Consider the following 14,752-nt stretch of genomic DNA (forward strand, 5'->3'; position numbering starts at 1 on the left):
TTCTCCTGTTTGTAAGGTGGCTAGTATAAATCCACTAAATGTATCTATACATACGTGGACGTATTTTAAGTTACTGAATTCTGAATAATGGGTGACATCCATTTGCCAGATCATGTTGGGAACTAGTCCTCTTGGGTTAATTCCTAAGTGAGGGACTGGCAGGTATGTTATACAGGTCTGACACTGTTTAACTATTTGTCTTGCTTGTTCTCTAGTTATTTTAAACATCAGTCTCAAAGTTTGAGCATTAAGATGGTGTAAGGCATGAGTAGCCTGTGCTTGGGCTAGGTTTGTTTTTGTAGCTATGGCTACCGTCTTGGTTGCCATATCAGCCAGTTGGTTGCCCTGGGATAGGGGTCCTGGTAATCCAGAGTGAGCTCTAATATGTCCAAGAAAGAAAGGAGTTGATCTATCATGTATTAATTGCTGGCATTGTAAAAATAACTTGGCTGTGTCTGACACATGTTTGATTTGTGCTACAGTCTCAAGTAAAGGTATTGAGTGAGCTAAGTATGCACTGTCAGTATAAATATTAAGAGCCTGATCAGGGAAGGCTAACAGCACCGCGATTAGGGCCTGCAATTCTACTAGCTGAGCCGAGGTATGGCTGGTTTTGAATTTAACAGTGGTGTCAGCAAAGGTATATGCAGCAGTTCCTGTGGATGACCCATCAGTGACTACTAGTAAGGCATTGTCTAAAGGTGTTTTACTGATGACATGAGGGAAGACAAAGGCATGTAGCTTACAAAATTGGATAAGCTTGTTTGGCGGGTAATGGTTATCTAAGTTACCGGCATAAGAGGCGCAAGCAATTGGCCACGTTTCAGTGTTTTGCACCAACCAATGGATTTGTGGCTTAGAATAAGGTTGTATGATTGTAAAAGGTTCAATTCCAAAATATTTTCTGCTATTGTCTCTACCTAAGATGATTAAATCAGCTATGGCATCATAACAGGGGAGTAATACCTTTTTGGGTGATGAAGGCAAGTGGACCCACATAATAGGGTTATTTTGCCAAAATAAACCAGTAGGTGTCAGTGTTGTGTTAAATATTAAAAAGATTAATGGCTGGGAATAGTCTATGTTGGTAACAAATTGCTCAGCATTGGCTGCCTCTACTTTATTAAGTGACAAAAGAGCTTCTTTTGATAATGACCTAAGGGACTTAGGGTTGGGGTCACCTCTCAGGCTGTCGAATAAAGGTTTTAAGTCTCCTGTGGTGAGTTTTAAGTATGGCCAGAGCCAATTTATGTCTCCAAGGAGCTTTTGGAAATCCTTAAGGGTTTGTAACTGATCTTTACGGAAAGCGGCTTTTTGATTAGTAATTTTAGGTCCGTTTATTTGAAAACCAAGGTAAGTATATGGGCCTTGTAATTGTATTTTTTTCTGGAGCTATTTGTAACCCCACTGTGATTAGTTCTTGCTTGAGTTGAGCAAAACACTGTAAAACTTGTTCTCCCATTTTTCCTGCTATAAGGATATCATCCATGTAATGTGTAATGTACATTTGTTTCCATGTCTTTCTAACTGAGTGTATGGCTGTAGCCACATATTTTTGACACAAGGTGGGACTGTTGGCCATACCTTGAGATAACACTTTCCATTGGTATTGCTTCATTGGTTCTTTGAAATTTATAGATGGTAAGCTAAAGGCAAATCGTTTTTGGTCAGTAGGATGAAGGGAAATTGTAAAAAAGCAATCTTTAAGGTCTATGATAATTTTAAGATATCCTTGAGGGATTGCAACTGGAGAAGGTAGCCCTGGCTGTAAGGTGCCCATAAGGAACATAGTAGCATTTACTGCTCTTAGATCTTGTAAGAGTCTCCACTTTCCGCATTTCTTTTTTATGACAAATATGGGGGTGTTCCAAGGAGAGTTGCTTTCTGTAATGTGTCCTGCCTCTAATTGTTCCTGCACTAACTGTTGGGCAGCAGCAAGCTTTTCATTGGTTAGTGGCCATTGATCAACCCAAACGGGTTCATCTGACTTCCAAGTGATTGGATCAGCAAATTTTTGGGGTGCAGGCATGTCAATGGCCATAGTCAAAAATTTCCAAGCCCCCTTTTATCCAATTTTCCTATGACTGGGATTGGCTGTAAAATGCCATCTTCTCTTTTTCCTAACCCTTTCCCAGGGTGGTAGCCCTGAGCCAACATTTGTGCAGTGACTATATCATTTGGGCTACCCATCATGACCCTTATTTGGGAGAGAAGATCTCTGCCCCAAAGGTTAACAGACAAATCAGGGATAACAAATAGCTTAATGAGACCGGAATTACTTTCTTGATCTCTCCAGGTGAGATATTTGGAGCTTTGTCTAGGGTTATTACTTTGCCCAATTCCTCGTAAATTTGTTAAGGCCTCTGAAGTGGGCCAACTGGCGGGCCAATCTTGTTGTTTAATAATTGTTACATCGGCCCCTGTGTCTATCAGTCCTGTAAATAACTTTCCGTCTAGCCACAAAGTGAGAGAGGGTTTTTGATTAGTAACGGGCTGTACCCAGTAGATGTCTGAGGATCCGAATCCTCCCTTTCCCCTTAGAGGCGATTGGACTTTATTAGCTGTTTTTAGCAATGGCAACAGGAGTAACTGCACTATTCTATCCCCTTGAGGAATGATAGTGATGTTGTCAATGGCTTTGGCCATGATTTTGATCTCTCCTATATAATCACTATCAACTATTCCCAGAAAGACCTGTAGGCCTTTCATGGTGACGCTGCTTCTCCCTAGGATTAATCCAAACATGTTTGAGGGTAGGGGTCCATATACCCCAGTACCTAAGGCTTGGGGTCCCATTTCAGGGGTTAATACCGTGTGGGAGGTGGAACAGAGGTCCAATCCTGTGCTTCCTGGGGTTGCTCTACTAAGCTGTGAAACGGATTGTTGTTGGTTGGTACAAAACTGACCGCCCCATAAGCTTGTTTCGGGGCCTGGGGCCGGCCCCTCAATCCGTTTCCCTGTTGAGGTGTTAGGGGATTTCCTTGATTGTCAGTTTTAGATTTACATTCGTTGGCCCAATGTTTTTCTCTTTTACATCTAGGGCAGAGGCCTGGGGCTTTTGCCTCTAAGGTCTTAGCTAGCTCTCCCTTACAATCCCTAGCAAAGTGTCCCATTTTTCCGCACTTGGAGCACCCCTTGCTATTTTTATTTTTACTAGCGAGGAAGTCTTTTACGGTTTGTCCACTAAAGGCAGCAGCCATAGCTAAGCCCTGTTGATATGAGGGCCCTATGTCTGAACAGAGGCGGATGTAGCCTGTTAAGTCTGTTTTCTTTCTATAAGGTCTGATTGCTGCCTGACAAGCCGGGTTAGCGTTTTCGTAAGCTAGCTGTTTTACATAATCCACCCCTGCCTCGGCATTTCCAAATATTCTGCTGGCCGTGGTTAAAAGTCTATGTACAAAGTCTACAAAGGGCTCATCAGGTCCTTGTTTGACCCCCATGAGCGAGGCTCCTGGATCCCCCTTAACAGGGAGTTTTCTCCAGGCTTTGGTAGCCGCTGCTTGGATTTGAGAAAACAGTCCGGGATCGTACTGCATCTGAGCATCGGTTTCTGTGTAGTTACCCGAGCCAGTTAGCGTATCAAAATCCTTGGTTTCTCTTGGCCATATCTCTACAATTTTCATAAAATTCTGACTTCCAAATCAGATGGTCGCCTCCGGAAAGAACTGCTCTAACTAAGGTATTCCAATCTATGGGAGAGCCAATTTTCGGCCATAGATTCGACTATGGCCAGGGTGTACGGGGCAGTAGCTCCGTATTGCGAGACAGCTGTTTTTTAGTTCTTTTGTTACAGTAAATTCAAACCCATTGTGGTGTCTCCAGGCTCGACCCTGCACATCTGTAGTTTCAGTTACTGGAAAAACGTCTCGAGGAGAGGAATCCTCCCTATCCCTACTACCAAGCGACCTTCCTTTTGGGACATGCTGTCCGGGTCTCTGAGGGTGAGAGTGTTTCTCTATTCCTTTGGAGTATTGAACGCTCTCACTTCCTGTCCTTAATTTCTGCAATCTAGTGATTAAAGACTGATGTAGTTCTTCGAGCTTTATTTGCTCTTCAAGTTGTGCAATTTTTTCTCTAAGCTCCTCTTTTGGGTCTATTACTGCCATAACTGTGGAGGCAGAAGCCTTATTATAGGGAGGGGGATAAGTAAGAGTTTGTGGCCAGTCAGAATTATGATATTTTGCTGCCTCTTCCTCTAAATTATCCCAGTCTACTTCTGAAGGGTTAAGGTTATTTTTACTTTTGTTTTCATTAGTTGTAGGTAAAACTGGGTATTTTTTTGCCTTTTCCTTATTTGATGTTTCTATATTTGTTATTGAGGGGACCCCAGCCTCTTCCTCGCCACTTTGTAGCGATATAAGGTCTATTTCTTTACTAGGTGTGGATTTTTCGAGGTCGGTTTGGGAGCTGCCTCTTAGAATTTCCTCAGTCTGAGTAACCACCGCCATTACCTCAGGATCTTTTTCTTTTTCCTTTTTATCTATTATATCTCTGATTAAATTCCAATAAGAAAAGGCTGTCATTGGAACCTTCTGTGGTCCAAAAGTACTATAATAATCTTGAAAACAATCTCCCACCCTACGCCATCTCTTAATGTCAATGGTTCCCTCTTGTGGAAACCAAGGGCAGGTATCTTTTACAAAATCAAAAAATTTAAACAAATCATTACTTTTAACCCTTACTCCTCTTGCTTTTAGGGCCTCTTTTAACTGCCCTACATAAATCTGATGCTGGCTTAATTCTTGTCCCATAATCAGACACTATTACTCACCTCTGGTTCCAATGCGGCAGTTTCCCGCGATGTCCAGAGGAATTTCTTCCACTTTTACTTTTGGCCGACTTTAGTGCCTTCTTCCTCACTTTTCCCCCGTGTCCAGGTCCCTGTTCGGGTGCCAGGTGTCTCGAGCTGCAGGACAGTCGAACGGACCCTGGAAGGGGGAGTGGGAATGGAGGGGATAAGAAAACATGAGAAATGGAGACAAGACAAATAGCCTGATCAAGTCTCACTTAATGGTGGCGGTGCAATGCCTTATATAGGCTGGCAGAAGAAGAGGTCGGGCCAGGGCGGTGACAGGGGGCGGGGTTTTCTCAAATTACAATCGCGCATTCGCCCTAGGCTGCATATCTTCCTGGGCGCGAAAAAGTTTGCGCGGGCGAGAAAGGTTTAGGCGCGCGTGGGTAAGGTTTATAATGAAGAACCTGGAAATGTGCCATCTTGTCTCCGCTTTGCGGAGATCAAGCAACAGAGGTCGGCTAATTCCGGGCCTCATGGCTCCGGACAGTAATTTATAAACAAAAGAGGTTTAATTAGATCGTGGTTCTGCAGATTGTACAGGAGGCATAGTGCTGGCATCTGCTTGCCTTCTGGTGAGGCCTCAGGAAGCTTTTACTAGTGGTGGAAATTAAAGCAGGAGCAGGCATGTCACAAGGCAAAACAGGGATAAGAGAGAGGGAGTATGGGGTCTGGGGGAAGAGGTTCCAGGCTTTTTAAACAACCAACTCTCTTCTGAACCAACAAAGCAGGAACTCATTCACTACCACAGAAAGGACACTAAGCCATTTATTAGGGAACCCACCCTCCCGTTAGACCTAAACACCTCCCATTAAGCTCACCTTCAACACTAAAAGTCACATTTCAATATGAGATCTGGAGAGGGAACAAACATCCAAACCATATCAGAAGGAACTGATGTTCAATGGGTATAAAGTTTTCGTTACACAATATTAATCTCTCTATTTTAGAAATGTTTTCTACAAAATTGTGCATGTAGTTAACAATATTGTATGGTACACTTAAAATTCAGTAAGAGGGTAGATCTCATGTTAAGTGTTATTACTATAGAAAAAAATTACTAAAAAATTGTTTACAGGCATGTCTGGAGCAAAATTGTAGAAAAAAACTAAGTTTAACTGAATTTTCCCTTCTTGATCTGTATCTTTAACAATAGCCTAGCCAGTTTGACAGCCCCAACATCATTGCCATGTCTGAATCTGCTGTATGAGATAGTGCATCCTACTTTAGACTCCTCAGATTTGACTTCCTCCAGGCACTAATTCCTGTTAGATGATGAATTAATTAATGAATAATGAGTTTATGTACTTCTCTTTCTGGATCAAATAGGCACTTTATCATTATTGTTTAAGAAGTATTTTATTTAAAATAATGCTGGTGATAAGAATTCCAGAATTACAAGATATTTTGAAGCTGTGAAGTTTCTTTTATCGTCTCTAATTTAATAGAGTAATTTGAGCCAGTGAATGCTATGAACCAAGTATTGATAACTCAGAGTAATAATATCAGTTTTAATGGTAACTGCCCACTGAAAGATACACAGATTAAACAAAACATAAGGAAATAGAAATCGACGGATATCAATTGATTGATGTTTACTTTCTGTTTAATCTGCATCTCAGATTTGATAAAAAGTCGATTAAAGTAATTATATAATTAATGGGGTATTTTAATGTAGAAAAAAACTTTGACAAATTGTTTCTTCTTAAAAATTAAAATATTACAGCCTTAAGATTTGAAATGAGCACTAATGGATATTAGTGAAACGAATATCTCACTAATATTAGGAGGGCACTAATGCATATTAGTGAAACTACTTCTACATAAACAAAAATCCACTTTATATTGTGTGATTGAAAGTAGTTATGTAGGTAACCTTTGGTTAAATATTACAGATAATAAGCTAAATTGTATGATATTAATTTAATATATAAGTTAAAATTTATCTCATTGGTTCATCTAACCATTTATTCTACTTTTGCTCTCCAGCATAAAATGAGAAATCTTCTTCTTCTTTCACATGACAGCCCTTCAAAGCCATCTACACTTTGATGTTAGGATCAATGATTTTCAGACAACTTGAACAGAAAGACTACATGTGTTGTCAAATAATTAAAGAAGTGGTTATTGTTGCATTGAATAGCAATGAACTTAAGCAGTAGGAAAATATTAAGACTGATGATGTCCCTGTTTCACCCTCCAGGTCTTCTTTTCTGTTTGCTAAAGATATCTAATTCCAACAATCTTTATTTATATGACAGAGTTTATAATTTTTTCACGATTCTATATCACCTTTTTTATTTCAGCAGTTAGTACAATATTTTAGCAAACTCATTAAATTGTGCTACTCACACACACAGTTATCATAAGTCTCATCCAAAGAGAATGATTCAGATTGCCTACTTTGAGGTCATGTGAATATAGTTGTTCTATGGTGAGATAATAACTAAAATAACTTTTCTACATGAACTATTTTCCAACATGGCTAATGAATTGTAAAATTGGTCAACTCATTTAATATTAGATGAAATATATTATATTTAAGTTTATATTCATAATTTTATTTCTCATTTCATATTAGTTTTCTATTAAATAAAGATATTGGCTATATTAATTCTTTCATTCCATTTGTTGGCTAATTCCAACATAGCATCTTCCAATTAGATTGACCTGACTTGAATAATAAACTTTCAAAACGTTACATAGTTCTAATTGAATCTATTTAATTTTTATTACCCAATTATTTTCACAAAGATAACACGCACAATTGTGTCCAATGATCTACTGAACTCAAGATACAACAAAACTGTTATTTTTCCAGAAATCTCAAAGAAAGTTTTGAGACCATAAAACTATTCTTCCCTAAAGCGGAGAGAATTACAGCAATGAAAAGATTTTAGGGTTTCAGGGGGGTGGAGAAAAGACAAAAAGAGATATTATGTTAGATAAACTGATTTCTTCACATTTTTTCTAGACCTGACTGTGATTTAATGCACACCTGTTCTACCATTGTTCTTGATACTTTGCCCAATTAACCTTACTTGATCCTTTGTTTGACTCTTCAACTCCCAAATTATCCATTTTGTTTTTTTCCTACTTTTGGCTCTTGGATCATGCTTAAAAATTTAGTTTCCTGATTTGTCTTCCATGATATTTTTGTAGTAAAACTTTCTTTTGGACTGACTCCAGCCACAAAATGCGGTCCCCTTTCTTGATTTCTCCTAACCTCTTCCTATGCTTGCTCTTGAGGAAATCTAACTCTATGTAGTTGTAACTACATATGGTGCATTGGAATTCTTGTTTTGATATATTTTGAAGATAGTTTTAAAATACTAAATCAAATACATATCAACAGGTACAATGTCAGAATTTTTCATATTTTGGCAGTGATTAGTAAAGGTATCTTCCTTTTTAATTTTTCCATAGGTTATTCGGGTACAGGTGGTGTTGGTTACATTTGTAAATTCTTTAGTGGTAATTTGTGAGATTTTGGTGCACCCATCACCAGGGTAGTACACACTGCATTGCACTCTATTTGTAGTCTTTTATCCCTTGCCCTCTCCCATCCTTCCCACCAAATCCCCAAAGTCCATTGTATCATTCTTATGCCTTTGCATCCTCATAGCTTAGCTCCCACTTATCAGTGAGAACATCTGATGTTTGGTTTTCCATTCCTGAGTTACTTCACTTAGAATAATAGTCTCCAATCTCATCCAGGTTGCCAAGAATAATAGTCTCCAATCTCATCCAGGTTGCTACGAATGCCATTAATTCATTCCTTTTTATGACTGAGAAGTATTACATTGTATGTATATACCACAGTTTCTTTATCTACTTGTTGATTGATGGGCATTTGTGTTGGTTCCACAATTTTGCAGTTGGACATTGTACTGCTATAAACATGTGCGCAAGTATCTTTTTCAGATAATGACTTCTTTTTTCTACCCGGAGTATAGATATCTTTTAGCTGGAGTGATTATCCAAGTTGTTATGCCAAACCTCTGTCATCATTGCTTACTAAATTCTAGCTTCTTTCCTAGTCACCCCTGGCACAAACACCTATTTAACTCCAGTATTATTTAAGAATTTTGAGACTGTTTGACTTAAGAAAATGCAGGGTGTTAATGTCTGTAGTCTGTAAATTTTTGGGAGATGGTAACTTCTATTTGATCTACTTCCAATCATTTCAACAAATGAAATCATAATATAAAAGTTATTTAATTGCCAATGTTTTCTAAATTAAGGTATTGAAAATTATATATTACCGAGCCAATGAGGCTATCACTACAAGCATTTGTAAGAACTAATAGATAAGAAAACTAGTATGAAATTGTTTTGGAACACTTATTTAAAGTGATATTTCTCAAATTTTAGAATTACCCAGAATGCATGTTTATAATATAAATAATTTGGTCCCTAAAATCAAAATTATTAAAAGATAATCTCAATGAATAAGACTCATTAATCAGATTTTAATAGTTCCCAAGTGATAACTGATTGCTGTTTATCAAAATTTGTGTTCCTGTGATTCAGTATTTTTATACATTAAAAGATCAGCATGTGTAAAGAAATAAGAGTTGAATAAAGATCATTCAATTTATAAAGAACTAGAAGGAAAACAGCCTATAAAAGAAGACAAATATATTGATAGAGAATTTTAGTCTCAATATTAAAAATTAGGTAAGTATATATTCTGTGGCCCCAAGTAAATACTTTGGACACAGACTGAAATTAAGGCATTTAAAGTTGGTTACTTTAGTTTATTGTAGGGATAAAAAAAAGCTGAATGTGAAGGGTTTTGTAAAAAATATTTTTTATGAGATATTTTGATTATTTTATTAAATAGAAAGTGTAACTGCTAAACAATACAACACTGTCATTTTAGAGAAAGGAATAACCATGAATTGCAAGGAGAAGTCTTCAGAGTTGGAATCTTGAGAATGTATCTTGTTCCACCTTATGCTTTGTGTTGAAATAGCCATTTCATTATATTGTTGAAACTTTTCAAGAATCTTCTGAGTATTTTCCATAAAAAGGATATAACGATCTTTCAAAGAAAATTGGATAAGGGGTAAATCTGGCTTTTAGAAAGTTAATTTTACATTTATTCTATGTCCTTTTATATTTCACATTAATAATTTTTGTTACATTAGTAGTATTCTGCACAATGCTTTAAAAAATTGCCTTCCTATATACTACCTTTGAAATAAGTTTTGTATAAGAAAAATTTATATATAATGCAAATCTTAGCTCTTTTCACCTCAGTTTTTTCTCATTATTATAACATTTTCCATATTGTTTATAAAAATTACACACTATGTACTCATCCTGTAAGGCATTAACAATATTCTCTTGACTTATGTGGTCCACGTGAGGATTTTTTATTGTTACATATTATTTTTAATTGTCAATATGTTTTGTACTTAGCTGACAATTCTAATTTATATGTTACTTGTCTTATTTCATTACATTGTTATATTTATATTATCTTCACATTTATATTACTTTGTTATAATTTATACTTCTAAAAGTGTATTATATTTAATTCATAACATTTTTATAATAAAAACTCTCACAAATATAGCAAACTCAAAGGAATTTTGAAGTGAACATCTATATACTCATCATCTAGATTCTATCATTAATATGCCCATCTATCAATTCATCTTAGTTTTGGATGCATTTTAAGGTAAACTGCACACATCCGCAAATTTTCCTCTAAATAGTAAAGCATTCGTGTTATTAATTAGAACTCAACATTTCTTTTTCTTCTTTTTGAATAATGTAAAATAAAGAAATATTAAGTGTATGTTATCTAACTTTTAATAAATGATTTTTAACCTATATAACCAAATCCTCTATTCATATATAAAATATTACCATTATCTTAAAAAGCAAATTGATATTTCTTTCTAATCAATTCCAATTCCAACCTTCCAGTGGCAGCCACTATTCTGATATTTTTGCCCATTCTAAAACTTTATATACATGAAATTATATAATATGTATCCTTTTGAATAAGGCTTTTTATCCATGTCATCGTTTATTGCATTTTAATTACACTCTCTGACTTTCACTATGATAATAAATACATAGAAATTTCATTGAAATTCATTATATTCCATTACCAAGACACTGCATATTTGAAAAAGATATTTAAAAGTGTTTGAAAACAATATATGCTAAATTATGCTAGTTACAAAAATAATTTGGGGTATAATATTTTTATTACATTTATATATACATTTATTACATTAATTTTTATACATTTATTACATTTTTATTACATTAAAAATATTATACCCGAAATTATTTTTGTAACTAGCATAATATTTTTTACATTTTTAAATAATTTTTATATTAAAAATATTATACATAATTTTTTTCAGAATTTGAATTTAAACTCATGTTTTGATGAAATTATGAAATTTAATTTTTGAAAGTTTTTTTATTGTGCAGGATCTTATCAATGATATATTACAAAATGAATCTTACTTTTTCTCCAAAGCTAAAAGCTTTTAATAATGACAGTATTAAGATTTATCAGTATTTTGAGAGTTAATTGAAATATCGTGAAATATATTTTTCCTTAGCATACATGTGATTTTAGAAGAAATTTTAAAGTTCCATTGATTGTATTAATGACATTTTAGAGAGTTTCAACACATTAAATACATAAAATAGTGGTAGCATAATAAATATTTTTTAAAATACATTATTTGATAAGAATTATGAGCATTGCAGAATATTCTAGGATAAAACTATTGTGTGAAGGGATTATAGACAGGTAACACTAATCACGCATGTTGTAAATATATAAAATAAGCTTTGTTGGGGAAAACATACATGAAGTTTATATAGAAGAATACCACATTCTCAAACAGTTATTCCCTGAGCTCAAAGGTAGGTTAATATAGATGGACTGCACCGACTATGACCAGCTTCTTGGTAGAGAAGTTCATACTCCATTACACGTGATTTATGTAATATAGAATAATTTAAATCAAAAGATAGGGGCAGTTATGCAAACATGTAAAAATAGTTCTCTGGCTTAAACAGGTGGACTGATAGAAGGTGGCAAGTCCCATGTTCTGTGGCTGATATCATTCTGTTCTTTCATGGGGCCAACTCCGACCTGCTAGTTCACTCTTTACTAGTCTACCAAAAGAAGAGACAAAATGAGCCTCCAGGACAATCCAGAACCATCTCTCCTTAGTGTGAACCTCAGTTTTTACAGGATTATTACATGTCTCCCCTTCGATTCTGCGTCATTTCAGGTCATAGAGGTATTTGAAACATTTCCTAGAATGTGAGAATCAAGATCTCATGCAGGTGGATCAAATGAGAAGGGACATAGACAACATTGCAAAAAAGTAATTTGATGAGCTTCCACCTGAGAAAACTATAGAAAGTTGATTGGAGCTTCTTGTTCCCATCTCTAAGGAAACTAGAGAACTATTGCCTACCTTCCTCTGCTTTCCTAATTTGTTTTTCAGGATTGGATGTCATGGCCTCTCATGCATAAGCAAGACTGCCCCTTTTCCTTTTCTGGAGTACTGAGTTCCATGTAAATCCAATTATTATCATTTTTTTCACCATGCATAACATCTAAAGGCAGAGTATGGTGGCTGTAGAATCACCTAAGGCAAAGCTTACATTTTTGTTGATGTTTATCCTAGTGTCCACTATCTGAGCAATATTAACTATCTATCTATTGAAGTTAAAACAGAGACACTAAAAAGTTGCTTTAGTACTTTCTATTTGCTTTCACAATATCTGTTTCCTTCCACTCTTGGGTGCATCAAAAATTAGCTAAGCATGTATGTTCATAGGTATCTTTAAATAGCTAACTAAAATGTGATCACTGGTCCTATAGAGGTGAATATGGGGGAGGTTGGCAGAGTTGGCAATTACATAAGTCGGAAAAATATTATGTTAGTCATTTCAGTCCTTTTGGTGGTTCCATTATCATGATGGGTTATGATATGGCTTTAGTAATCTATGGAGGACATGACGGGTAGCATGCTTTACTGGCTAAGTCTAATATTTTTTCTCTAGCCATATTACTTCATATAGGCATTTGCAAGTATAATATGAAGACCAAATTCATGAATATATTTTTCCATGTGTACCCAAAGGAAAGAAGCCAAGTACTGTACCATATCAACTTGGATAGACCAATAATCTTACCCAGATAAGTGATTAGTAACAGGTATCTCCCAACACCTCCAGAAACAAAACTTGGAAAGTAGTAAATTATATATATATATGTCACTTTCAAGGAGGTTTGCCCTATAGCAGCAGTCCCCAAACTTATTGGAACCAGGGACAAGTTTTGTGGAAGAAAATTTTTCCGTGGACAGGGTGGAGCAGGGTTTTGAGATGAACTGTTAAACCTCAGATTATCACACATTAGTTAGATTCTCATAAGGACTATGCAACCTAGATCCCTGAAGTGCACAGGTTCCAATAGAGTTTGTGCTCCTATGACAATCTAGTGCTGCCACTGAATTGACAGAAGGCAGAGCTCAGGTGGTAATGCTCATTCACAGGCCACCTACCTCCTGCTGTGCAGTCCAGTTCCTAACAGGCCAAAGGCCAGTATCGATCGGTGGCCCAGATGTTATTGGCACCTCATAAGTAGAGGCCAGGGATGGTACTAAACATTCTACAATGCCCATAATAGTCCCTGAATGAAACAATTATTTGTTCCAAAATGTCAATAGTGCCCACATCAAGAAATCTTACACTATAATTATGAATACTATAAGAAAAAATACACTTAATAGATTGAGACATCAGCAGTTTATCATCATTATGATGGATAGTTATAACATTCTATTTGCTTTATCACAGTCCAGAGGTGGGTTGTTTTGGAGTCAATTATGCTATCAATTTAGGCACCAAGTATTATAAGCAATGACCCATTAAGTCTTTTTTTAAGCATTGTTATTACTATAGAAAAGGCTTTCCCATGTCTAACTGGAAGCAGTTATTGGTCTATGGTCTTGGGCGCATGTTTGTCTTTAATTGGGACTATTATTTTGATTTAACAGTAGAACTATCTGAATCTTGTCCACTTAGTTTTGCAAGGACCTACTGCAGAATGAGAATGGTTGAGTCATGACTTTTCTTTCAATAAGTTGATTTATCCTCTATTATGGTGCAGTAACAGGCCAGTTGTAACTGCTCAGAAACAATCCACAGATTCAGGAATCTCACAAAACACAAAATAGATTAAATACAAAGGAAACCACACCTAGTGACACTTTGCTCAAACTTCTAAAAACTATAAATAATAGAAATCTATCATGCTTATAAAATGATCAATACATCAAAAAGGCATAAGAAGCCTAAATGTGTATGGATTTAATAACAGAGTTTCAAAATACACAAAGCACCAATGATTAAAATTCAGAGAAATAGAAACTTCAGACATTTTGGTAGAAACATGAACACTATTAACCTATTTAACCCAACTGACATTACAGAGTCCTCCACCTGACATTCAAATTATACAATTTTTTTTTTTTTCAAATTCACCTGGAACATTTTCCAAGATACATCATATGCTGGGCCATTGAAATTTTTCATCAAATTTCAACTTACTGAAGTCATGCAGAGTGTGGTTCTTTATCATAATCAATGGAATTTTGTAAACTATAACAACGAGATAGCTAGAAAATCTCCAAGTAATTAAGCAACAGACTGTTAATTAATTCATGGATCATAGAAGAAAATACAGAGGAAATTATTCAGAACTAAAATTTCCTAAAACCAAAATATGCTGAATTTTGTGGGAGCCACTAAAGTATTTACATTTGTTTCTTTATATGCTTATATTAGGAAAAAATACCACTCTTTTCTCAAATAAAGACATTACTTTACAAGACTGCCTGACTATCCATGAGCACTTCACATTGTTCTTGAGTTTGTCCATTATTTTGATGTCCATTATTA

The sequence above is a fragment of the Trachypithecus francoisi genome, unplaced genomic scaffold (assembly GCF_009764315.1).
Source record: "Trachypithecus francoisi isolate TF-2019V2 unplaced genomic scaffold, Tfra_2.0 Lachesis_group0, whole genome shotgun sequence".
Taxonomy (NCBI): domain Eukaryota; kingdom Metazoa; phylum Chordata; class Mammalia; order Primates; family Cercopithecidae; genus Trachypithecus; species Trachypithecus francoisi.